The 26,747-nt window shown below is 44.8% G+C and overlaps 1 protein-coding gene across 13 annotated transcripts in view; it reads right to left on the bottom strand.

Annotated features, from left to right (window-relative positions):
* Positions 1-26,747, bottom strand: part of LOC135056444 (ATP-dependent translocase ABCB1-like) — a 194,363-nt gene that overhangs the window by 120,871 nt on the left and 46,745 nt on the right. For 4 of the 13 annotated variants that reach the window (XM_063961625.1, XM_063961622.1, XM_063961623.1 and 1 more), the window contains exon 2: positions 6,096-6,289. The exons of 6 other annotated variants lie outside the window; for them this stretch is intronic. The gene's annotated coding sequence lies outside the window, so the exon portion shown is untranslated. Of the gene's footprint in view, positions 1-6,095; positions 6,290-21,068; positions 21,093-22,400; positions 22,535-26,747 lie in introns of those variants that run through there. 3 more of the 13 variants (XM_063961628.1, XM_063961630.1, XM_063961633.1) reach the window with 2 other exon arrangements.

Genomic DNA, 26,747 nt, shown 5'->3' with positions numbered 1-26,747 from the left:
ATGATACCAGACATAGCTAGTATGGCAATTCTCAACAAGAGGTAGCTCCAATTTTTGAAAAACAAACAAACCATACAATAGTATGGGGTAACCAAACGATGGTCTGGCCGTGACCAATAAAGGGATGCAAAACATCTGTTAATGAACCTTAGTAGATGTGGAACGGCCTTCTGCACATAGGATGAAGGGGAGGTGGTCTCCAAAATGACGATTGCACTAAATACACGTTCATGTTGATTTGAAAGCCTGTGAGTGCCGTCTCGTTTTTCCTTGCATATTGTGGGGTGATTCCCCTGTGGAAGGCACCACAACAAGACGATTCCTGTGGTGAACAATCCGAGTGCCACTGGAGAATCTATAAAGGCTGCAGTGTGTGCAGTAGGAAAATCACTGCTAAAATGGCCACTGCGCCAAGTTCCCAGAGACCTGGGTCAGAGATAAAGTCTCCGAGTGACCCTAGTTGCCAGAGACTATTGCTCTGCTTGCTAGAAAGGAGGGGCCCTGATGGAGGTTGCACCCGGGCCTCCTCCTCTCTTGATGTGCCCCCTGGCCCAGATTGTTTTGGGGGGGCCCACTGGTGTCTGAATCAGGGAGAGAGGGAGCCACCTGACTGCTGTGGGGGGCTGTCCACACTCACCAGGACCCATCAGCAGTGACATGCGAGACAGGCAGCCTAGCAGCGAATCAGATAGGCTGCCTTTCATGACAGTGTGAAGGCTACCCGGACCTATCAGGCTGCACATCAGTGTGATGAGCAGGGAAGCTCTTAGTTTAGCAGCTAATCTCCAGAGACTAGGAGCTTTCTTAGTTCCCTGCTCTACAAAATGATGTACAGTACAGACTCCATAGCAGAGTAATAGCAACATGCTGTGCAGCACTATAATGCACACTTACTTACTCTTTCTATTGGATCGGGAGATGCCCGATTTTTCAGATCGTCATTAGGATCCTCGGAAGAGTGACAGGATCTCCCACATTCCACCCGAATTCCTAATGAAGTGGGCAGAATGGGGAGATAATGGAATTGCTGGTCCGTATAGAGGCGTGGGGCATATAGGATGCAAATTATGTAATTTTGGTCCAACTTCTTTTCTTACATTCATGATTATGCCATAATGGGGGCAGGGTTTAATGACAGAAAGCACCCGCCCCGTCCCTTCACTGACCAGCTGCACCTCCTCTTCAGGTTTCTCCCAGAGAGGAGTTAGAAAAAGTAGGTAAGTAGGCTATGTTGTAATGACAGGTAGTCAGTCTGATTTGCTGCTAGACTACCTATCACACTTCACTTTTGCATGGGCGGGTGAGTATGGACAGCCACCCCAACACTGTCTGTGCGTATGCAGCTCTTTGACCCACACACACATACCCCACCAGGTGTGTCTGTCAAAGGCGCTCTCTACCACCTCCCCATGTGTGCCTCTGCCCACCCCACATATGTCCCTCTGCCAGTCCCCGCAGGGCACTTTGAAGGATGACACAACCATAGATAAAACCAGTGGTGTTGGCTGACAATCATAACATAGGTGGACAACCCTGTCCCAACATAAGGATGAAAAGTAAAACACAATTTACTTCAGTTACTAATTTTAATGAATTTCTCAATCAGTAACTTTTGGCCTGGGGTGGTGGGAATCATGCCAAAAAAAAAAAAATTGCTGATACTTTTGGGCGCCGTGATTTAAGAATGTCTGGCAACCACTGCTCTAGTCTGATTAAGAAATAAGAGTAGATCCTATATTTTTTTTACTAAGCATTTTATTATTTAGGTGTAAGAAAGAGTACATTGAATCCATAAAACATGAAATTCATGTAGTGTGCTGTCCCGGTTTATTTATGTAATACGTAAGAATCTCTACAAATGAAAGGACGGTTTTACATTAGCATCTGTATAGCAGTTGGTTGCTGCTATCATAGTAACATAGTAGGTGAGTTTGAAAAAAAGACTAGTAGTCCATTGAGTTCAACCTGAATTGAATTGCATTGCCTATTCTATTTAGGATAAAGGCTATATCCTCGTACAGGTTGAGCAGGGCCGAAACTAGGATTTTTGTCACCCGGGGCAAGGTAGTCATTTGACACCCCCGCCCCCCCCCCCCCCCCCCGCAAAAAAAAAAAAATTCTTTAACAATAAATAAAAATAATAATAATAAAAAAAAATGAATAAAAATATTATATATATATATATATATATATATATATATATATATATATCTCTCTCTTTCAGAACTTTTTTACCTGAAAAATTGCCTTTTCTAACATAAATTTCATATCCAGGAAAAAGTGTCCCCATTTTACACAGTACGACAGGCAAGTGTCCCCATTCCCCATTTTACACATTGCGGCAGACAGGTGACCCCATTTTACACATTGCGGCAGACAGGTGTCCCCATTTTACACATTGCGGCAGGAAAAAGTGTCCCCATTTTACACATTGCGGCAGGCACGTGTCCCCATTTTACACAGTACGCTGGCAAGTGTCCCCATTTTACACATTGCGGCAGGAAAAAGTGTCCCCATTTTACACATTGCGGCAGCACGTGTCCCCATTTTACACAGTACGCTGGCAAGTGTCCCCATTTTACACATTGCGGCAGGAAAAAGTGTCCCCATTTTACACATTGCGGCAGGAAAAAGTGTCACCATTTTACACATTGCGGCAGGAAAAAGTGTCCCCATTTTACACATTGCGGCAGGCACAGGTCCCCATTTTACACAGTACGCTGGCAAGTGTCCCCATTTTACACATTGCGGCAGGCACAGGTCCCCATTTTACACATTGCGGCAGGCACAGGTCCCCATTTTACACAGTACGCTGGCAAGTGTCCCCATTTTACACATTGCGGCAGGAAAAAGTGTCCCCATTTTACACATTGCGGCAGGTGGTGGAGGGAGAGAGAGAGAGAGAGGGCGGGATGTACTAAGGTGTTACCCTGCGCTAATAGCCCTCTTACAGCTTCGAAGCATGTTAAAATCATCCTCAGCCTCCCGACGCTGTCATTCTTTCTAAGCAGTTTCTGCATCATGTTTCGATAGTGCATACAGTGCCTGCGGAGGACCAGTACAGCCAATGGAGTCAGGAAACAATACGAAGGTATCACGTGATGCAGAAACTGCTTGGAAAGAATGACAGCGCCGGGAGGCTGAGGAGGATTTTAACATGCTTCAGAGCGGTAAGAGGGTTATTAGCGCAGCGTAACATCTTAGTACATCCCGCCCAGAGAGAGGAAGGGAGAGGGGCTGACTTACATTTGAAGCGGTTCTCGCCGCTCTTCAGCCGCCTCTCCCTCCTCGTCTGCGTGGCTCCCCCTTCTCCCTCCTCCGGCGGGGTTTCGTGGAATGACGCGTTTGCGCCGTGACGTCACGACGCAATCGCGTCATTCCGCGAAACCCCGCCCCCCGAGCTGGGCACTCGGGAGAAGGGGGTTTCAAAGTCTAAAAGTGCCGCGGCGGGTGTTAGGGGGTCTCGACGCCCCCCTCCAATCCGGCGCCCAGGTCGCCTGCCCTCCTAGCCCCCCCCTAGTTTCGGCCCTGGGTTGAGTATCCCATATACAAATATTCCAAGATACGGAATATTCTGAAATACGGAATTTTTTGAGTGAGAGTGAGATAGTGAAACTTTTGTTTTCTGATGGCTCAATGTACACAAACTTTGTTAATTACACAAAGTTATTAAAAATATTGTATTAAATGACCTTCAGGCTGTGTGTATACGGTGTATATGAAACATAATTGAATTGTGTGAATGTACACACACTTTGTTTAATGCGCAAAGTTATTAAAAATATTGGCTAAAATTACCTTCAGGCTGTGTATATAAGGCGTATATGAAACATAAATGTATTCTGTGCTTAGACTTAGGCCCCATCGCCATGATCTCTCATTATGGTATGCAATTATTCCAAAATACAGAAAATACATGCGCAGTTCCGACACGCTCGCACCGCAGCGATGAACCGCTGCGTGCGAACGGGTCGGAATGACCCTCATTGCCCCTTTACATATTTAAAACACTCAGCTGAATTTTGAATGCAGTAAAACATTTGTTGTATACATGTTAATGGATTTGACAATAGAAATCATTGATTTTAGTGTTACTATATACATTTAAATTTTACTTGTGCTGTATTGCTTTAGTGTTTTTGTAACATTATGGGCTCATGCAGTGTTTGTTAGAAAAGTGGGTATAGGTCACGCCAGTAAAAAAGTGCACAGAAATATAGTGTATTCCTGCATATAGCTGTACCTATCAGCAGCTTATTGTATGTGCTACAGTGCTTTACTACGTGTTTGGTTTTGCCAAAACCGTCCTCACTGGTTTTGGTTCTGTATTTTTTCCCCAAAAATATAAAAACTAGCCTTTTTTGTTCATATGGCATTATTAACCTCAGTAACATTCATTTTCAGTCATTTCCACTCAATTTTGACCACCTCACAATATTTTTTCATACAGTTTAGGCAAAAAGGTTGCACTAGGTTAGCTGCCTGATTAAGCGAAGCGACAGCAGTGGCCCGCACAAATAGGTTCAACTTCAAACATGGCAGATATAGGAAACAGAGTGGCAGTTTAATGAACTGTACGACCCTATAGAAAAGTGAAACCAAGAAAGTTTTCATTAATCAAGAACTAGACCAGGAGGAAGGAAAGAAGGAAGGATTGATTTGGAAGTTAATTTAATTCTTTAATTTCAAAAATTTTAATCAAGGGGGGCACTGGGAACGGTAATGGCCGAACATTCTTCTTTCATCACCTTTTCTCTTTAGAATTATATTTCTTATCTGAAATTAAATTAGAATTTAATGACATATAATAACCACTTGGCCCATCTATTGCAAACTCTATGGTTAATTCTTTTGTGGTTAGCAATCCATCAATCAGTATGTATTTGGAGTGTTGGATGAAGCACCTGCAGAAAAACCCCACGCAATCAAGGGAAGAATACACAAATTCCACACAGTAAGGACCAGAGCTGTGAGGCAGTAATGCTAACCATTAAACCACCAATACTGTCCTGGTTCCTGTAAAAGAAAGAAAGAAGCATGGATTGATTGATTGATTGATTGATTTATTGATTGATTGGCCAGTTCATTTAATTGATTGACTAAGAAAATGTATGAAGGGGGTGGGGGGTAGAATGTCCAGCATGTTATGAATGCAACTTACTTTAATGGTGTCCCTGCTACCAGATTCCATCTTTATTCAATTTACCACAAAATCAATTCCTTGCCTGTATCTGGCTGTTGAACAAAAAACAAACCACTAATTCTTGGTCTACAAAATGCCGTTGTGGGCCTAATTCAAGGTTGATCGCAAAAGCAAAATCTTCCTCTAATGGGCAAAACCATGTGCACTGCAGATGGGGCAGATATAACATGTGCAGAGAGAGTTAGATTTGGGTGGGGTGTGTTCAAACTGAAATCTAAAAATTGCAGTGTAAAAATAAAGCAGCCAGTATTTACCCTGCACAGAAACAATATAACCCACCCAAATCTAACTCTCTCTGCACATGTTATATCTACCCGACCTACAGTGCACATGGTTTTGCCCATTAAAAGGAAGATTTTGCTTTTGCAATCAACCTTTCATATGAATGCAGTTGGGTATGGCCTACTGAGTCATAGTGCAGCACTACTATTTGGCAGACTAATTAGACTAGTAATAATTCCTGCATTAGAAAAAAAACCCATAACAATGATTTGCTATCAGCCTTTACTATAAATCTAACTCTGATTTGGCACAAGGCTTAGATGGGTATAAAAAAAACCTTGTGTATCTCTCGCCTAATTTTGGATTACTGTGGGTATGTACACTTCTGAGACCTGTGGTACCCAACAAAAAAACAAAAAACAAAAAAAAAGTGGTTGCAGGGTTTTCAGTGCTGAAAAAAAAAAAATGATACTTACCTCTCTGGTAGTCTCTGAGGCTCTTAGTGATCTCCACTCCATCTACCCAACTGGGGAGGGTGATGCTGGGAGAAAATGGTTCTACCAGGTGCTGCCTCCAGGGGGGGTCACACACACACACACACACACACACACACACACACACACACACACACTATACACCCCTACAACACTCACATACACTACATACTCACCGCTGCTGTAGAAGACCCAGGTTCCGACATTGGATGCAAATTACACCGCTTCTGAAGGGGAGTAATCACTGACTAAGCTTTTGGAAATTTCCATTTGCTTAATTAGTCTTCAGACGGGGTGCCGCCAGGTTTCCAGAGCAAGTCCCAGTGATTTTTCCTAATATTATCAAATTTAGGAAAAATTCAGCCATGATCTGGAAATGCAAGAAATAAAATAAAAAAAGACATGACAATTTCTAAATACTGTAAATCACTGCGTCCCATTTTCAGTCCTGCAATTGAATAGCTAAACTCTGCTCTGCAGGGTTTTTCAAATAAATTCAACTGTAAGGGGAATGGACTGAACAGATACAGGTATGTCAGGTCAGCTCAGCAATTGGATTGGATGGACACAGCACAGCAGTAGCCAATGGAGAGGATGGACAGTACAGCCACTTGAGTGGATGGACACAGGCAGTTAATGGACACAGCAGCAGCCACTGGACACAGGGAGTGAATGGACACAGCACAGCAGCAGCCACTGCAGTGGATGAAGACAGCCCATCACAGCAGCGTGGACTGGACTTAGTGTAAAATGGCGCCCAAATCACAGTGGGAGGGAATTACATAGAATCCAAAACCCGAAAGAATCAGATGTTGGGATGATGATATTTTGCCTCTATTAGCAGTCCAAGCAAGGAGAGAAAAACCCGAGCCGCCTCTCTGATTCACTAAGAACCGGAAGTTCAGGTGAGCTTGGTTCTCTGAAAACCGAGCCCGCTCATCTCTACTTCTTACTTGCCATATTACATGGCTCGCTTTTGCATGAATGCCTTTATTTAATGTTGACTACATCTGAATGTCCATCCTCACTCTCATTCTAACTCTCCGTGTAAAAGGTTGGATGTGTGCGAACTACATGCAGGTCTACATAGCAGCATGTGCATCAGACTCTAGTAAGAAGTACAACACAAGCAAAAATGCAAATAAAAAATGATGGAAATGTCTTTATCTTATAGGATTTTTAATAGCACTGACAAATTGCATCTACAGTAGGCTGTGGGACCACTGTAATCTTCTCTTCTTACCGCTCCCTGCCCCTTTGCAAGCAAACTGAATGTTAAACCTTTCGGAATGAAGTCACATGAATGCACAGACTTTCCCTTTTCCTTTCCCAGCTTTATCGTATATCAGCGCACAGATATCAGGTGTTCCATGTGCAGAGACAGTGGATTTGGTATTAAAAGTGTATGTACTGCTTTCTCTTTAACACCTGTCATTTCCCTTGCTGCATTAAATAAGAATTCTACATTTATAAATGAGAGCAAAGTATTAATTTATGCATAGAATAAAGACAGTCCATATCTTAATTTTCCTTTCAGATTGCAGCATTAGTGATGGTGGCAGGTTCTAATTATCAACATCTTAGCAAGTGCAGAAATCAGAATATTCACCAAGCTATAACCCAAGGCATCTCCTGAACTGCACATGAACTATAGTTACACAAATCCAGCGTACTTGCCGTTTCCATTTAATGTTTCGTTATTGAGTGTTTTTCATTTTTAAGAGATCAGCAAGGCATATGCCTCTGTAGTATATGAAAAGATATGTCCAGTGTAGCCATTTCTTCCTTGGCCAAAGTGTCATTTTATCACAAACCTGATGCATTGTCGGTCAAATAGATCACTGGTGAATTAGAAGGAGGTGTTATATTATTGTAACTAGAGATGACCGGGTTAGGTTCCCACCCCCCCCAACTTTGCAATCAGAGCCGGGATCCAAGCCCAGCTCACCTTTCCCTGCCCACCTCGATAACGTCATTGAGGCAAAACGTCATCATCCCACTGTCGGATTCTCCTGGGTTTTGGATTCTATATAAGTCCCCGTGCATTGGCGACTGTACTGGACGGACGTATCAATCTCAGTACTGCATGGTGTGGCGTGCTGTGCAGTGGGTGGCGGTGCCCAGTGTGCTGTATCTGAAAGGGGTGCTCTCTCTGTCAGCTGTATGTGAAAAAGGGGTGCTCTGTCTGCTGTATCTGAAAGGGGTGTTCTCTGTCTGCTGTATCTGAAAAAGGGGTGTTCTCTGTCTGCTGTATCTGAAAGGCGTGCTCTGTCAGCTGTATGTGAAAAAGGGGTGCACTGTCTGCTGTATCTGTCCGTCCATCCAGGCGTTCTGCCCCAATGTAAAATTAAAATAAAAGTATATATATATATATATATATATATATATATATATATATATATATATATATATATATTTGTTTGTGCTGTACCCCAGTGTACTACACAGTTTTTATTTTATTTTCATCATAAGTACTGTGACACTGTCGGGTGGTATATTATTTCCTACTCATACACGTATTGTGCAATGCCGTCGGTGAAGTCTGCTGCAGTGTGTAATTATTATATACACTTCTGACTCATTTGTGTAACGTTGTCGGTGAAGGTCAACCCCACTTTGTGTTGATAGAAATGGACATTGCAAGTCCATCAATGTCATCTGCTAAGGCAGATGCCCAGGGTCATAGAGGGCTTAAGTCAGGTGTGTAAAATCATTTAATTTTAAAGTGGTAAAGAAAAAGGAAAGTTAGCTGTAGAGGCAGTAAGAAAAACTGTGCATTCAGAATCAGACATTCTTGTGGAACGTTTAGGGGTGTCCATGTCAGCTGACATTTCTCACACTGTCCTCATAGAGAAGCCTCTTTCACCTCCTTCCACCATTTCTGAACCATCTGAACATGTGGGGAGCAGAGCAAGTAAAGATGGTAATGAATCTGATGAGGCGGATGATGATGATGAATCGGATGAGGAGGACATAACACAAATTGAGGATTCGTGTGTGGAAGTGGGACAGTATGAGGGGGATGTGTGTGTACTATCTGACAGTGAAGATGTTGATTATGATGTTGTTTGTGCAAGTCAGTCACCAGTGGCTGCAGTTGGTGACCGTGATAAAAAGAAAGCCATTGCAATGCCTGGGCATAAGACTAAAAAAGCCATCTCTTGGGTGTGGGATTATTTTAACCCCAACCCTGACAATGTTTATGAAAGCTTCTGCTCCATTTGTGAGGCCAAATTTAATAGAGGCAAGCATGTTAGCCCTCTAGGCACCTCCGCCATGTGACGTAATTTGCGGCGTAGACATAAAATTTATTGTACAAGATTATAATGTAATTAACACCTCATCATCAACATCCTCAGAGTAATTACTTAATGGAGGAAGTCCTTCTAAAAAATAGTTTTGTTGGGGCCCAAAGAAACCAATCATTTCAGCCACAAGTGACTGCCCATGTTGCTGAAATTATTGATTTGTTAAACTGTGCATGTCCTGTTTAACATATACAACATAAGGGGAAGGGGGGGGGGGGGGGGGCTCAAGAACAATTTCTTATTTCTTTGCATTATGTGCTCTTTGGAGCATTTTTTGGGCATAGTTTACAAAACTGCCATCCTGTCTGCCACTGCAATGCCACTCCTAGATGTGCCACCCACTTCTGTTGCTTAGCTAAGTCATTCAGCTACCTTGGTGCAACCTTTTGGCCTAAACTGGATTAAAACAATATTGTGAGCTGTGAGGTGTTCAAAGTAGACTGTAAATGAGTGGAAATAAATGTTATTGAGGTTAATAATACTGTAGGAACAAAAACACCCCCAAATTCTGGGACATTAGCTGTTTTTATGATTTTTTAAAATTAGAACCAAAACACACAAGGACGCGCCAGAAAAGGGGGCATGGCCAGTGTAGTAGAACCCCTTATGCCATCTAGTACTGGTGCCCCTTTCACCTTATAGCACACGGTACGAGCCGAAATTCACATTATAGCACACTGAATAAGCCAAAATTCACATTATAGCACACGTTATGATCCACAATTCACATTATGACACACGGTATGATCCACAATTATGGGAGAGGGAGAGTGACAGCAGGGACATAGGGACAGTGACAGAGAGAATGACAGCGAGACCCCTACCTATCCCCTATTGATTATAGGCACATTGCCCCAGGGAGAGGTTGGAGTGACCTGGGCCTTGCGCCCAGATCACCCTTAATCACATGAGGGGGGTACTTATTAACTGGGCCTAGTGTCCCCCAACTGCGCACAGGCCAGAGGCCTGACTTCACCCACGGGCCTAGCACTCGCCTAACATGGGGCCAGTTGGGTGACCTTGGCCTAATGCCCAGGGTCACCTTATTTACCTAAAGGGCACTCTGAACTAGGGACTTATGCTCTCTACATGGGGACAGGCCTAATGCCTGAATTAACCCCACGGGCCTAGTGCCCACCTACTGCGCCACAGGCCTATAGCCCGATTGTGCCCACGGGTCTAGTGCCCGAACCCTGATGGTCTAGGGAGGGGAGGGGGTGTGTGTGTGACAGGTGCCCTACCTGTCCTGGTGGGAGAGGCACCATGGGGGAGATTCATTAGCTCTTTTCCTTTCCACCCCTGGTGGCCTCTCCGGTCCTCAGCTTCTGTCTTCTGCCGCTGGCCTGTCCTGGCCAGAGGCGCCAACTTTTCTTCCTCCGCGGCCACCGGACCTCTTTGCCGCTCTTCCGCGCAGCCTCCTCTCTTCTCCTCATCCCAGCGGCATTTGACGTCAGATGCCAGGGGCGGAGCCTTTGACGCAGCGTGCGCCGATTAGCTCACCGCGGCCACCTGTGATTGGCCGCCGATCCGTGAGCCGTGATTAGCTCACAGATGGCGCCAATCTTTAAATGCCTCCGCAGCCTCATCAGCGCTGGGATCAGACACTTGATCCCAGCGCTGTCCGCCGCCATCTCCTGCTGGTCCACCAGCGCTGTGGACAGACACTGCCCCAGCGCTGTCTGCTGCAGCGTCATGTAGGGGACGCATGTCCCCTGCATGCTGCTGCAATTTTTAAAAAAAAGCTTCCGGGGCTGTGGGGAAGTGGCGGTATACCATACCGCCGTATACCGCCCCACTTCGACCACTGCAATGAACCATATGCCACATGGCTTTGTGGGTAAAATTCCATCAGAATGCAAGTGCACAGGACATAGAAAAACACAGATGAAGCAAGTGTGATTAATAATAATCTTTCTAATGTTAAAGATTCCACTGTGCTTAGATTCCATTATTGTTCAATTATCTGGTTTCCTTTGGTTTGTCTTCTCCTATACAGCAGGGGTATTCAATATGTGGACCTCCAGCTGCTGTGAAACTACACATCCCAGCATGCCCTGCCACAGTTTTAGCATGCCCTAATAGCAAAAGTGTTGCAGGGCATGCTGGGACAGTTGCTTGAAGGCCACATGATGAATAGCCCTGTTATAAAATAGGGTTATGTTCTAAAATGATTTACTTATTTTAGTGTAGGGACAACAACTGCCACATAAATGATAAACATCAATCTCCATTGGGAGGAACATATACCTTACTTACTACAAATTTATAAACACCATTATTTTAATACATATGTACTAAAAAAAAATCTCTACATTAGATAATCCATACAATGCCATTTAATTTCTATTTAAACATATTTTAGAGATGAGCGGGTTCGGTTTCTCTGAATCCGAACCCGCCAGAACTTCATGTTTTTTTTCACGGGTCCGAGCGACTCGGATCTTCCCGCCTTGCTCGGTTAACCCGAGCGCGCCCGAACGTCATCATCACGCTGTCGGATTCTCGCGAGGCTCGGATTCTATCGCGAGACTCGGATTCTATATAAGGAGCCGCGCGTCGCCGCCATTTTCACACGTGCATTGAGATTGATAGGGAGAGGACGTGGCTGGTGTCCTCTCCATTTAGATTATAAGAGACTGAGAGAGATTTACTGGAGCTGACTAGGAGGAGTACTGTTACTGTAGAAGTGTAGAGACTGAGTGGAGAGAGTTTACTAGTGAGGACAGTGCAGTTTACTTTATAATCCGTTCTCTGCCTGAAAAAAGCGATACACAGCACACAGTGACTCAGTCACATACCATATCTGTGTGCACTGCTCAGGCTCAGGCCAGTGTGCTGCATCATCTATTATCTATATATAATATTATATATATCTGTCTGACTGCTCAGCTCACACAGCTTATAATTGTGGGGGAGACTGGGGAGCACTACTGCAGTGCCAGTTATAGGTTATAGCAGGAGCCAGGAGTACATAATATATTATATAGTGAGTGACCACCAGACACACAGTGCAGTTTATTTAATATATCCGTTCTCTGCCTGAAAAAAGCGATACACACAGTGACTCAGTCAGTCACATACCATATCTGTGTGCACTGCTCAGGCTCAGGCCAGTGTGCTGCATCATCTATTATCTATATATAATATTATATATATCTGTCTGACTGCTCAGCTCACACAGCTTATAATTGTGGGGGAGACTGGGGAGCACTACTGCAGTGCCAGTTATAGGTTATAGCAGGAGCCAGGAGTACATAATATATTATATAGTGAGTGACCACCAGACACACAGTGCAGTTTATTTAATATATCCGTTCTCTGCCTGAAAAAAGCGATACACACAGTGACTCAGTCAGTCACATACCATATCTGTGTGCACTGCTCAGGCTCAGGCCAGTGTGCTGCATCATCTATTATCTATATATAATATTATATATATCTGTCTGACTGCTCAGCTCACACAGCTTATAATTGTGGGGGAGACTGGGGAGCACTACTGCAGTGCCAGTTATAGGTTATAGCAGGAGCCAGGAGTACATAATATATTATATAGTGAGTGACCACCAGACACACAGTGCAGTTTATTTAATATATCCGTTCTCTGCCTGAAAAAAGCGATACACACAGTGACTCAGTCAGTCACATACCATATCTGTGTGCACTGCTCAGGCTCAGGCCAGTGTGCTGCATCATCTATTATCTATATATAATATTATATATATCTGTCTGACTGCTCAGCTCACACAGCTTATAATTGTGGGGGAGACTGGGGAGCACTACTGCAGTGCCAGTTATAGGTTATAGCAGGAGCCAGGAGTACATATTATATTAAAATTAAACAGTGCACACTTTTGCTGCAGGAGTGCCACTGCCAGTGTGACTGACCAGTGACCTGACCACACTGACCACCAGTATAGTTAGTAGTATACTTATATTGTGATTGCCTGAAAAAGTTAAACACTCGTCGTGTGACTTCACTTGTGTGTTTTTTTTTTTTTTATTCTATAAAAATAAAACTCATTCTGCTGACAGACAGTGTCCAGCAGGTCCGTCATTATATAATATATAATATATACCTGTCCGGCTGCAGTAGTGATATATATATATTTTTTATATCATTTATCATCCAGTCGCAGCAGACACAGTACGGTAGTTCACGGCTGTGGCTACCTCTGTGTCTCTGCACTCGGCAGGCAGTCCGTCCATAATTGTAATACCACCTAACCGTGGATTTTTTTCATTCTTCTTTATACATACATAGTTACATAGACATCTTCTCTTTATCAACCAGTCTATATTAGCTGCAGACACAGTACAGTACGGTAGTTCACGGCTGTGGCTACCTCTGTGTCTGCACTCGGCAGGCAGTCCGTCCATAATTGTATACCACCTAACCGTGGTTTTTTTTCATTCTTCTTTATACATACATAGTTACATAGACATCTTCTCTTTATCAACCAGTCTATATTAGCTGCAGACACAGTACAGTACGGTAGTTCACGGCTGTGGCTACCTCTGTGTCTGCACTCGGCAGGCAGTCCGTCCATAATTGTATACCACCTAACCGTGGATTTTTTTTCATTCTTCTTTATACATACATAGTTACATAGACATCTTCTCTTTATCAACCAGTCTATATTAGCTGCAGACACAGTACAGTACGGTAGTTCACGGCTGTGGCTACCTCTGTGTCTGCACTCGGCAGGCAGTCCGTCCATAATTGTATACCACCTAACCGTGGATTTTTTTCAGTCTTCTTTATACATACATAGTTACATAGACATCTTCTCTTTATCAACCAGTCTATATTAGCTGCAGACACAGTACAGTACGGTAGTTCACGGCTGTGGCTACCTCTGTGTCTGCAGTCGGCAGGCAGTCCATAATTGTATACTAGTATCCATCTCCATTGTTTACCTGAGGTGCCTTTTAGTTGTGCCTATTAAAATATGGAGAACAAAAATGTTGAGGTTCCAAAATTAGGGAAAGATCAAGATCCACTTCCACCTCGTGCTGAAGCTGCTGCCACTAGTCATGGCCGAGACGATGAAATGCCAGCAACGTCGTCTGCCAAGGCCGATGCCCAATGTCATAGTACAGAGCATGTCAAATCCAAAACACCAAATATCAGAAAAAAAAGGACTCCAAAACCTAAAATAAAATTGTCGGAGGAGAAGCGTAAACTTGCCAATATGCCATTTACCACACGGAGTGGCAAGGAACGGCTGAGGCCCTGGCCTATGTTCATGGCTAGTGGTTCAGCTTCACATGAGGATGGAAGCACTCAGCCTCTCGCTAGAAAAATGAAAAGACTCAAGCTGGCAAAAGCAGCACAGCAAAGAACTGTGCATTCTTCGAAATCCCAAATCCACAAGGAGAGTCCAATTGTGTCGGTTGCGATGCCTGACCTTCCCAACACTGGACGTGAAGAGCATGCGCCTTCCACCATTTGCACGCCCCCTGCAAGTGCTGGAAGGAGCACCCGCAGTCCAGTTCCTGATAGTGAGATTGAAGATGTCAGTGTTGAAGTACACCAGGATGAGGAGGATATGGGTGTTGCTGGCGCTGGGGAGGAAATTGACCAGGAGGATTCTGATGGTGAGGTGGTTTGTTTAAGTCAGGCACCCGGGGAGACACCTGTTGTCCGTGGGAGGAATATGGCCGTTGACATGCCAGGTGAAAATACCAAAAAAATCAGCTCTTCGGTGTGGAGGTATTTCACCAGAAATGCGGACAACAGGTGTCAAGCCGTGTGTTCCCTTTGTCAAGCTGTAATAAGTAGGGGTAAGGACGTTAACCACCTCGGAACATCCTCCCTTATTCGTCACCTGCAGCGCATTCATAATAAGTCAGTGACAAGTTCAAAAACTTTGGGTGACAGCGGAAGCAGTCCACTGACCAGTAAATCCCTTCCTCTTGTAACCAAGCTCACGCAAACCACCCCACCAACTCCCTCAGTGTCAATTTCCTCCTTCCCCAGGAATGCCAATAGTCCTGCAGGCCATGTCACTGGCAATTCTGACGAGTCCTCTCCTGCCTGGGATTCCTCCGATGCATCCTTGCGTGTAACGCCTACTGCTGCTGGCGCTGCTGTTGTTGCCGCTGGGAGTCGATGGTCATCCCAGAGGGGAAGTCGTAAGCCCACTTGTACTACTTCCAGTAAGCAATTGACTGTTCAACAGTCCTTTGCGAGGAAGATGAAATATCACAGCAGTCATCCTACTGCAAAGCGGATAACTGAGGCCTTGACAACTATGTTGGTGTTAGACGTGCGTCCGGTATCCGCCGTTAGTTCACAGGGAACTAGACAATTTATTGAGGCAGTGTGCCCCCGTTACCAAATACCATCTAGGTTCCACTTCTCTAGGCAGGCGATACCGAGAATGTACACGGACGTCAGAAAAAGACTCACCAGTGTCCTAAAAAATGCAGTTGTACCCAATGTCCACTTAACCACGGACATGTGGACAAGTGGAGCAGGGCAGGGTCAGGACTATATGACTGTGACAGCCCACTGGGTAGATGTATGGACTCCCGCCGCAAGAACAGCAGCGGCGGCACCAGTAGCAGCATCTCGCAAACGCCAACTCTTTCCTAGGCAGGCTACGCTTTGTATCACCGCTTTCCAGAATACGCACACAGCTGAAAACCTCTTACGGCAACTGAGGAAGATCATCGCGGAATGGCTTACCCCAATTGGACTCTCCTGTGGATTTGTGGCATCGGACAACGCCAGCAATATTGTGTGTGCATTAAATATGGGCAAATTCCAGCACGTCCCATGTTTTGCACATACCTTGAATTTGGTGGTGCAGAATTTTTTAAAAAACGACAGGGGCATGCAAGAGATGCTGTCGGTGGCCAGAAAAATTGCGGGACACTTTCGGCGTACAGGCACCACGTACAGAAGACTGGAGCACCACCAAAAACTACTGAACCTGCCCTGCCATCATCTGAAGCAAGAAGTGGTAACGAGGTGGAATTCAACCCTCTATATGCTTCAGAGGTTGGAGGAGCAGCAAAAGGCCATTCAAGCCTATACAATTGAGCACGATATAGGAGGTGGAATGCACCTGTCTCAAGTGCAGTGGAGAATGATTTCAACGTTGTGCAAGGTTCTGATGCCCTTTGAACTTGCCACACGTGAAGTCAGTTCAGACACTGCCAGCCTGAGTCAGGTCATTCCCCTCATCAGGCTTTTGCAGAAGAAGCTGGAGGCATTGAAGAAGGAGCTAAAAGGGAGCGATTCCGCTAGGCATGTGGGACTTGTGGATGCAGCCCTTAATTCGCTTAACAAGGATTCACGGGTGGTCAATCTGTTGAAATCAGAGCACTACATTTTGGCCACCGTGCTCGATCCTAGATTTAAAGCCTACCTTGGATCTCTCTTTCCGGCAGACACAGGTCTGCTGGGGTTGAAAGACCTGCTGGTGACAAAATTGTCAAGTCAAGCGGAACGCGACCTGTCAACATCTCCTCCTTCACATTCTCCCGCAACTGGGGGTGCGAGGAAAAGGCTCAGAATTCCGAGCCCACCCGCTGGCGGTGATGCAGGGCAGTCTGGAGCGACTGCTGATGCTGACATCTGGTCCGGACTGAAGGACCTGACAACGATTACGGACATGTCGTCTACTGTCACTGCATATGATTCTCTCAACATTGATAGAATGGTGGAGGATTATATGAGTGACCGCATCCAAGTAGGCACGTCACACAGTCCGTACTTATACTGGCAGGAAAAAGAGGCAATTTGGAGGCCCTTGCACAAACTGGCTTTATTCTACCTAAGTTGCCCTCCCACAAGTGTGTACTCCGAAAGAGTGTTTAGTGCCGCCGCTCACCTTGTCAGCAATCGGCGTACGAGGTTACATCCAGAAAATGTGGAGAAGATGATGTTCATTAAAATGAATTATAATCAATTCCTCCGCGGAGACATTGACCAGCAGCAATTGCCTCCACAAAGTACACAGGGAGCTGAGATGGTGGATTCCAGTGGGGACGAATTGATAATCTGTGAGGAGGGGGATGTACACGGTGATATATCGGAGGGTGAAGATGAGGTGGACATCTTGCCTCTGTAGAGCCAGTTTGTGCAAGGAGAGATTAATTGCTTCTTTTTTGGGGGGGGTCCAAACCAACCCGTCATATCAGTCACAGTCGTGTGGCAGACCCTGTCACTGAAATGATGGGTTGGTTAAAGTGTGCATGTCCTGTTTTGTTTATACAACATAAGGGTGGGTGGGAGGGCCCAAGGACAATTCCATCTTGCACCTCTTTTTTCTTTTCTTTTTCTTTGCATCATGTGCTGATTGGGGAGGGTTTTTTGGAAGGGACATCCTGCGTGACACTGCAGTGCCACTCCTAGATGGGCCCGGTGTTTGTGTCGGCCACTAGGGTCGCTAATCTTACTCACACAGCTACCTCATTGCGCCTCTTTTTTTCTTTGCGTCATGTGCTGTTTGGGGAGGGTTTTTTGGAAGGGACATCCTGCGTGACACTGCAGTGCCACTCCTAGATGGGCCCGGTGTTTGTGTCGGCCACTAGGGTCGCTAATCTTACTCACACAGCTACCTCATTGCGCCTCTTTTTTTCTTTGCGTCATGTGCTGTTTGGGGAGGGTTTTTTGGAAGGGACATCCTGCGTGACACTGCAGTGCCACTCCTAGATGGGCCCGGTGTTTGTGTCGGCCACTAGGGTCGCTTATCTTACTCACACAGCGACCTCGGTGCAAATTTTAGGACTAAAAATAATATTGTGAGGTGTGAGGTATTCAGAATAGACTGAAAATGAGTGTAAATTATGGTTTTTGAGGTTAATAATACTTTGGGATCAAAATGACCCCCAAATTCTATGATTTAAGCTGTTTTTTTGTGTTTTTTGAAAAAAACACCCGAATCCAAAACACACCCGAATCCGACAAAAAAAATTCGGTGAGGTTTTGCCAAAACGCGTTCGAACCCAAAACACGGCCGCGGAACCGAACCCAAAACCAAAACACAAAACCCGAAAAATTTCAGGCGCTCATCTCTAATTTTTAATGTAAAAAACGATCCCTACTGTGTGAAAGTGCTTCAGTAAAATGCTCAGTTTTCCTTCTGCTTACAGTATATGACCTTCTAAAGGGTTTTCTTCCCTATTGTACTGCATGCAACCTTTACACCGAATGAGCAATGGAAGCTGACAGGTGACTTCAGTTCATCTCACTCCTTATATGTCGACTTTGGCAGACACTACTATAATATTGCCCGCTGGATAAACCAGATTCCTATCTAGAAATCGAGATAGCGATCAGAATATAATTAGCAGGGCATGTTTTAGGTTCTTAGAACTCATAATTCTCCATTCTTGATCCAAAGTCAGGGAAATAATTTTTTTTAAAAGAATGCAGTTTCAGTCTATTTTAGTAGGTTGGCTATGGAAACCTTTAGAAATGCAGTTGTAACATGGCAGGGTACATTGTGCTGTCAGTAACCTAGAAACAACTACAGACAATAGATATTGTTTAGAAAAATTAACTTTCCTCAAAAATGACTTCTGCTGCAAACAAATGGAATTGTAGGTGAAAGAAATACGTAACAATCACAACTTACATATTAATCAATCAGATATATCCTAATGTGAATCTGAAACAAAAACTGGGGCAGCATCTGCGACTTTATGCTAATACCGGAACAAGCCCTTCCCTGGTGTACAGTTGTACTTCTGAATGTGCAAGAACTGAGACACCCATTTTGAGCATCTTTAAATGCTGTAATCCCGCTTGGTGCACCTTTTGCAGGATTGCAGCCCCCCAGGTAAAATCTACCACCCCGTTCAGTGTCAGTGAGCCAGAAGCAGTCCGTGACTTCACTGTGACTAGCAGTGACTTCCTATTGTCACACCTGTCAGTCACTACAGGCAGTCCCATTGGAAGGTGTTTCTTCCCTCCGGGACCGCCAGATCGGGCAGCGATAAGCAAAGAGCTGGCTTCCTGTTTCCTTCATCCCTAGCAGACTTCTATGGGAGCAGGGTGTGAGATGGGGGAGTGAGAGGTGCATGGGGTGAGACGGGGGAGCGAGAGGTGCGAGTGAGAGAGGAGCAGGCGGTGAGATGGGGGAGTGAGGTGCGAGTGAGAGGAGCAGGCAGTGAAAGGAACAGGGGGGGGAGATGGGGGAGTGAGAGGAACAGAGGGTGAGATAGGGAGGGAGTGAGAGGTGCAGGGGGTGAGATGGAAGAGTGAGGTACAGGGAGCGAGAGGTGTAGGGGGTAAGTAAAGGAGAGAGAGATTCAGATGATCAGACACAAAGGACCGCATATAGGGAGTAAGGGATACCTAGGCTGAAGATATGGACTCATGAGGAGAGTGACAAAGGAAACAAGAAAGCAGAAGGGATACAGGGAAGACATAAGAAAGGTGAGCAAAGGTGAGTTACGTCATTTGCGGTGAGTTTATGGAATTTATTTGCAAAAAATATAATAAATTGTTGTAATTAACACCCTAATCATCAGCCTCCTCATTAATGATCGGAGGTAGTCCTTCCAAAAAATTGGTTTGTGGAGGCCCAAACAAACCAAGCACTTCAGCCACAAAAGTGGCAGTCCCTGTCACTGATGTGCTTGGTTAGTTAAACTGTGCATGTCCTAGATTTTAATATGCAACATAAACATAGGTGGGAAGGCCCAAGGACTATTCCATCTTGTACAACTTTGCTTAATGGACTGTATTTTGGGGGTGCATTGGGGATGATTGCCTGCCACTGACATAACCACAGAGCTCTGTGCATCGAAACAGCCATAGCGGTAGTGAGGCCATTTATCTTACATAACTTCTTAATAGCCTCACTCATAAAATTTGCAGCATCCTGTATATGTTGCAGCAGAGTAATTACCTCATCCCGGGGCAGCGAGTCTAAACCATCAAGAACATTAACTGACCACTTGGCTATTGCCCTGGAAATCTACCCACAAACAATTGTGGGGCATTGTGCTGCGCCTGTGCCATATATATTGCCTTGAGTGTGGTCTCAATTTTACGGTCAGCTGGCTCTTTTAGGGATATAGCCCCTGGCACTTGCAGTACCAATTTCTTAGACAGTTTGGATACAGACGTATCAACTGATGGGGGATTTTCCCATACCTTCCTATCCTCAGCTTGGAGGGGAAAAAGTAGTTAAAACCCTCTGAGGAATTTTACATTTTTTATCAAGGTTTAACCATGCTTCCTTGGACAGGGAGTTTAACTCTTTAGACACAGGAAAAGTTGCTAAAGTCTTGGGTCTAACATTAAAATACAACTCCTCATCTGGCTCTGACTCCTGATCCAGAATGTGAAGAGCCTCTCTCACAGCAAATATGAGGGCCTCCACCCCTGGAGACAGAGCGCTGTCCTCATCCATATCATCATCATCATCTACATCATCTACATCAGGCTGATCAGAATCAGACTGGAGCACCTGTGGCAGTGAGCGTTTATGTGAAGCCACTAGAGGGGGCTGAGAAGCCTTCTTGGTATCTGCTGCTTTGGCCACACATTAACACCTGTCTCTTTTCTAGCTGCAGATAATCCTGAATTAACATTCTGAATCATGCTTTTAAAACTATCTAGCCAGGCAGGTGCCTGTGAACTGTGACCTTGTGGAGATAAGGAACATTGTTCACACATGAGTGACCCCGCTGAAGACGGGGTTGAGTTACAAGCAGGACACATTACCATGTCCACAGACATCTTACACAACTGTAAAAACAACGCAGCCCACTGACCAACACCTTCACACAGACCCTAGAGAGCCCCTGGAGTGACACTGAGGAGCGGACACCAGCACACAGCAACACAGCAGTACAATGTGTAACTAAGTGTATGACCTGACAGTAGTGCAGCGGTGCTACCACTGGCGGGCTCCCCCCTTTCTATGAACCCTGGCACCAGCACAGAGTCCTGTAGCAGCGTGGGTCTCTGGAGGAGCAGCGTGCAGGCAGTCTTGATCCGCAGCAGCACGAAATGGCGCCTTCCCGCCTCAGGTCCCACTCTGGGAAGCCCAGCCCCCTGTAATGGCAGTCCCTGATCATTAGTGTATACTGGCTATGTTAGAAATAACATAATATGCATACAGTACACACAAAGCCTTTTGTGACAGTGAGGACGGAGAGGCATCAGCCCTTAGCCAGTTTGTCCACGGTGGGCATAAAAGCTATGGGCCCGTGACCGCCACATGACTTGCTGCCAAAACTGCACTGGGGACCCGCTAACCGGGACCCCGGTGTAACACTCACCGCACCTTGTACTTAGGCATCTGTTAGAGGGTGGTAGCTAGCTGCTGGTGTGGGCACACATACTAACGATGTGTGATCAGTACCCTGTCAGCTGGGATTACGAACCATTAACCATCAGGAGGTTGGTTCGGTACCCCCTCTAAGTCCCACAAAGCAGGTAGCCTGGTTGCCAACCAGGGCTACCTGAAAATAGTAACTAAAATAAAAACAAAGGAAACTCTCTGGAGCTCCAGAAAAATGCACCCGGCTCCTTGGGCACATTTTTCTAAACAGAGTCTGGTAGGAGGGGCATAGAGGGGAGGGGCCAGCACATACATACACACACTAAAGATTTTTAAAGTGCCAGGCTCCAGTGGACCCAATCTATATCCCATTGTACTAAAGTACAAGACCCAGTATCCACTAGGACGTAAGAGAAATATAAAATTGGCAACACTGAAATCCACAATTACAGAAGTCCCTGTACTTTGTTGCATTGGGTGGCTAAGGTCTTCCTCATAGAATTTGTACTTAATTTTTAGAGTCTTTTTCCACATTTCATTATTTACTATTTCAAATGGGGGGTTTTCCAGTAGCTTGCATAAAGCAGCGAGTATTCTCCAGTTTGCTGAAGTAAGGTACATTCCCCCTCATCTCCCTATGTTATAGGTTCATGTGCAGGTTTTGTTGGCTTGCTGCTATTCCTTCATTTGCTGAAGCATATAAAGCAGTGTTTCCCAACTACGGTCCTCAAGGCACACTAACAGTCCTGGTTTTAGTGATATCCAGGCTTGAACACAGGTGACTTAATTAGTACCTCAGTTATTTTGATTTAACCATCTTTGCTGAAGCCTGGATATTACTAAAACCTGCACTGTTGGTGTGCCTTGAGGACTGTGGTTGGGAATGCCTGATATCAAGGGTGCAATTCCACCTGGTCACTACCTCTTGCTTCAGTTGGTGGCATGGGAAATGGATTGGTTCTTGCAGACGGTACAATCTTCTACATGCAGTTGCTGAGTGAATGCTGAAAATGTCAAGCATTTATTTGGGCCACAGACAGCATCTCCTTCACGTCCCTGTCATTTAAAAAAAAAAAATTCTGAACCACCAAGTTTATCATGTGGAGAAAACATGGGACAGTTCAAATTCAGCCAGTTGTAGTACTGTTACAATGTAAAATACATTATTGGAAATTACTAATCTTCAGAAGAGTTTAAGCCATCTTGCTATGACATCCCTGAGATTTTCTAACAGTTTGACACTGGTATGCTAACTAATCAACTCTACTTTCTTTTACAGCAACTAGGGCAGTATGGATAGTGTAATGGTTAGCAATATTGCCTCACAACTCTGAGGTCATGGGTTCGATCTCCACCATGGCCCTAGCCAAGTGTGTATTCTCTCTGTGCTTGCGTGGGATTCCTTTGTGCTCCAGTTCCATTTTATCCCACAATCCAAAAACATACTGGTAGGTTGGTTGCTCACAACAAATAAAACAAAAGTGTGTGTGTGTGTGTGTGTGTGTGTGTGTACGCATTAGATGGGCCAATGGTTCTTATCTGCCATCAAATTCTAAGCTAATCCTTCTCTCTCTCTTTCTTTTACAGCAACTCAGAAGAGAAAAGGTGATAAAAGAAAATGTTTGATCATTACCATCTCCAATGCCCCCTTGATTAACATTGTTTTTGAATTAAAGAATTAAATTAACTTACAAATCAATCCTTCCCTCTGATCTAGTTCTTAATTAAAACATTCATGGTTACTTTCAATGGGCTCGTACAGTTTATTAAATTGCAGTCTTGTCTGCCACTGTACTGCCACTGTTTCCTAGATCTGCTATGTTTGAAGTTGAACTGCCACATGTTTGTGCCGCCCTCTGCCGTCGCCTAGCTAAGGGGTCTATTTACTAAGCCTTAGATGGAGATAAAGTGCACGGAAATAAAGTACCAGCCAGCCAGCTCATTACTGTCATTTTTCAAATGCAGCCTGTGACAAGGCAGTTAGGAGCTGATTGGCTGGTACTTTATCTACATTCAAGGCTTAGTAAATAGACCCCTAAGTCTGCCAGCTAGCTTGGTGCAACCTTTTGGCCTAAACTGGATGAAACAATATTTTGAGCTGTCAGGTTTTTTAAAATTGAGTGGAAAGGGCTAAAAATGAATGTTATTGAGGCCAATAATGCTGTAGGAATAAACAAAGGCACAATTGATGTGATTTCAGTAGTTGTTATAATTTTTTGAAAGCCATGAGGGTGTTTTTGGCAAAACCAAAATGTGAAGCTTATACAGATCCAAAACTAGAACACAGGGGTCGGCGCAGATCTCTAATATATATTTTGGTCTTATAGTTATTTGATTCTGCCTTTGAGCATAAGTTGTCATCAGTTGCTCCATCACTCTGAGCATCCCTAGCAATATACAGTATCTTAGATACACTCAAAGTGCTGAACAGCCAACATCTCAAGTATAGATTTGGGTGTAGTATGGAAGGTCGACAGTGTCTAGGTCGACCACTATTGGTCGACAGTAACTAGGTCGACAGGGTTTCTAGGTCAACATGTCGACATGGTTTTTTTTTTTTTTAAATGGTGTAATTTTCTCAGTAGAGTGCCCAGGAACCCCAATAAGTGCACCGTGTCCACTCGCTTTGCTCGCCATGCTTCGCGCAAGATGCCTCGGTCTGCTAGCGCTGCACTCGGCACAGGTTACTTACTATTCCCAACCGTAGTCCACGTGGATCGTTAAGTATGAAAAAGTTCCAAAAAAGAAAAAAAATTGTGAAAATCGCATGTCGATCTTTTGACCTGTTGACCTAGAACATGTCGACCTAGAAACCCCGTCGACCTAGTTACTGTCGACCAATAGTGGTCGACCTAGAGACCGGATACCATAGACATCACATGGAGGAGATTTCATGATGGCAAGACCACACTCTGCACTGTTGTATAGGCTTTTGGCGTTCAGATCCGAGAGGTGCACTTGTCACCTTCATTTATTTAAATGTTGAGGCCATTCAACCTTGACAATAACACAATATCAATATGTCCTCCAGTGTCCCCTATGGATGAATGAGAAAAATAGAAAACCATTTGTTTCACAGTGTCTATTTTTATATGCTGGGATGTATGATAATACATATTCACATTGCCAGTTTCTAAATTATTGTTATTCATACTGTACTATTTTGCACAACTGGTTCCTGTACTTTCGGACAACAAGCTTTACACGCTACCCTATGGTTACTTGTTAATAAAATAGATATTGGTTAACCAAAACAGGGGATTACAACACTAGCGGCAGGATGAAATGCAGTCCGAGATCGCCGGAGATGTGGGATGCCGGCCGATCTCGTACATTTTTTTAAAGGGGAAATCACTTACAAGGCAAAACCATGCTTCGTAAGGGACTGAACTTTCAAAAGACATCCGAGAGCATCTGGCATCCCGCACCCAGAGCCGGATTATGGGAGGGGCGACATGGGCGGCCATCCCGGGGACCCCACACATTAAGGGCCTCCACAGACCCCTGCTTCTTAAATTGAAACAGTCTCCCGTGGCCGGCGAGAGCTCCGGATACAGCACACGCCGGTGGCAGCCGCTGAGGAGCTCTGTATTCAGCACACGCCGACGGCTTAATCAGTGTCCCTGGGATTTCCCTTCTCTATCCCGTAAGACACTGACTGACTGAGTCGCCGGCGTGTGCTGCTGTCACCGGCCAGGCTGAGGCGCGTCCTGGGTGAGTGAGTGTTTGTGTGTGTGTTGGGGGGGGGGGGGAATCTGTGGCAGGAATTGGTGTGTGTGTGTACGTGCTTGTGGGGGGCATTGTTTACCCATGGGGGTGGGGGGTCTCCCACCAGCAATTTTAGTAGTGGGGGGGTGGTGTCCCAGAAATTTTAGCAGTGGGGCCCCCACACGTTTGTTGCCCGGGGCCCCCACCTCCCTTAATCCGGCCCTGCCCGCACCTTAGGTGATCTCAGACTCCATTTCATCCCGCCCAGGGGGGTGGTGGGTGCTGGCCGAGAATTATATGTTATGCATAAATACATGTATAATTTTTCTTAGGGTAGTCTTTTAATTAAAGAAAAAATTCCAATATTCTCTATTACGAACAATGCCAAGACTGACCTTGAGATTAGAGTGTTGACAAATATGCATTGAGACTTACCTTGTTTGCCCTATTTGCCAACAGATACAAAACGGTTACTTTTGCAAATAACTGAACATAAAAATGTAAACGCACCTAGGGCCTCATTCAGATGTGGTTGGAGGTGCGGTACATAGCAAAGTACAAAACATTTTGGTGGAGTGCTGAGGCCAGGATCTTCATCAGAAGACAGAAATCTCCTGGCCACTTTGTAGGAACTGCAGCAGTCGGCCGATGCAGGTGATCGAATGCTGCACCCGGGATCACTAATACAAGCCGGAGGTTTCTACTTATACCAGACGCCTCCTACTGCATTGCCATACTAGTGCATTGTTCCTGCTCAAGGCCAGATTAACAATGGGGTGGATGGAGCTCCAGCTCCAGGCCTTTACATAAAAATAGGCCCAATATCTTGGTAGCATGATGATCAAAAGCCACTAGCTGGCCACATGTACGCCCATACATCATAACTATTAAGATTGCATTTCTATTTTTCTCACCAAATTATGTATTTTTTATAGTTATATATTTAGGGAGACATTGGAGCTGATAGTGTAGGGGATGTAAACTCCCACATGGCTCTGGCTACACCTACACAGCACTGATCACACCTCCCCCATTTCTCACAATAGGCCCTTGAATATTTTCAGCCCCAGGTCCATGTGGCCTTTAATCCGGCCCTGTTCCTGCTACCAAGTAAGCAGCAGCGATAGCACCTCCAACCGTCTGAATTAGGCCCCTAGCTAGTACATGGAGATTGCATTTGTTTTCTTGTATTTGGACTTAAAATTTAAAATGAAAGCATTTTCAGAAAAAACAATTGTTGTCTTGCATATATTGCTTGTAAGTGTTTTGATGTATACACCAGAAAAGTATTATCTATTTATCTATATTTATTATTAATGTAATCACCCAGTTATTAAACAGGTCGATCTAAACTATGAAAAAGTAATTGAAGTTTATTATGCTGTAGTATGCTAGATCTGATTAGCATGTTAATAAGGCATTGTGCTGGTACATTGTGGTAAGATCTGCCAGCTAGGTCTTTTAAGTTGATGGGTGACTTCAGTTCATCTGTGATGAAGAACATGGTTGTTACAGGGTGTTTTCACTAGAGATGTGCGGCGGGCACTTTTCGGGTTTTGGC

This window comes from Pseudophryne corroboree, chromosome 3 (genome assembly GCF_028390025.1).
Source record: "Pseudophryne corroboree isolate aPseCor3 chromosome 3, aPseCor3.hap2, whole genome shotgun sequence".
Taxonomy (NCBI): Eukaryota; Metazoa; Chordata; class Amphibia; order Anura; family Myobatrachidae; genus Pseudophryne; species Pseudophryne corroboree.
The sequence above is the reverse complement of the archived record's forward strand: the minus strand, read 5'-3'. Positions and strand labels throughout refer to the sequence as shown.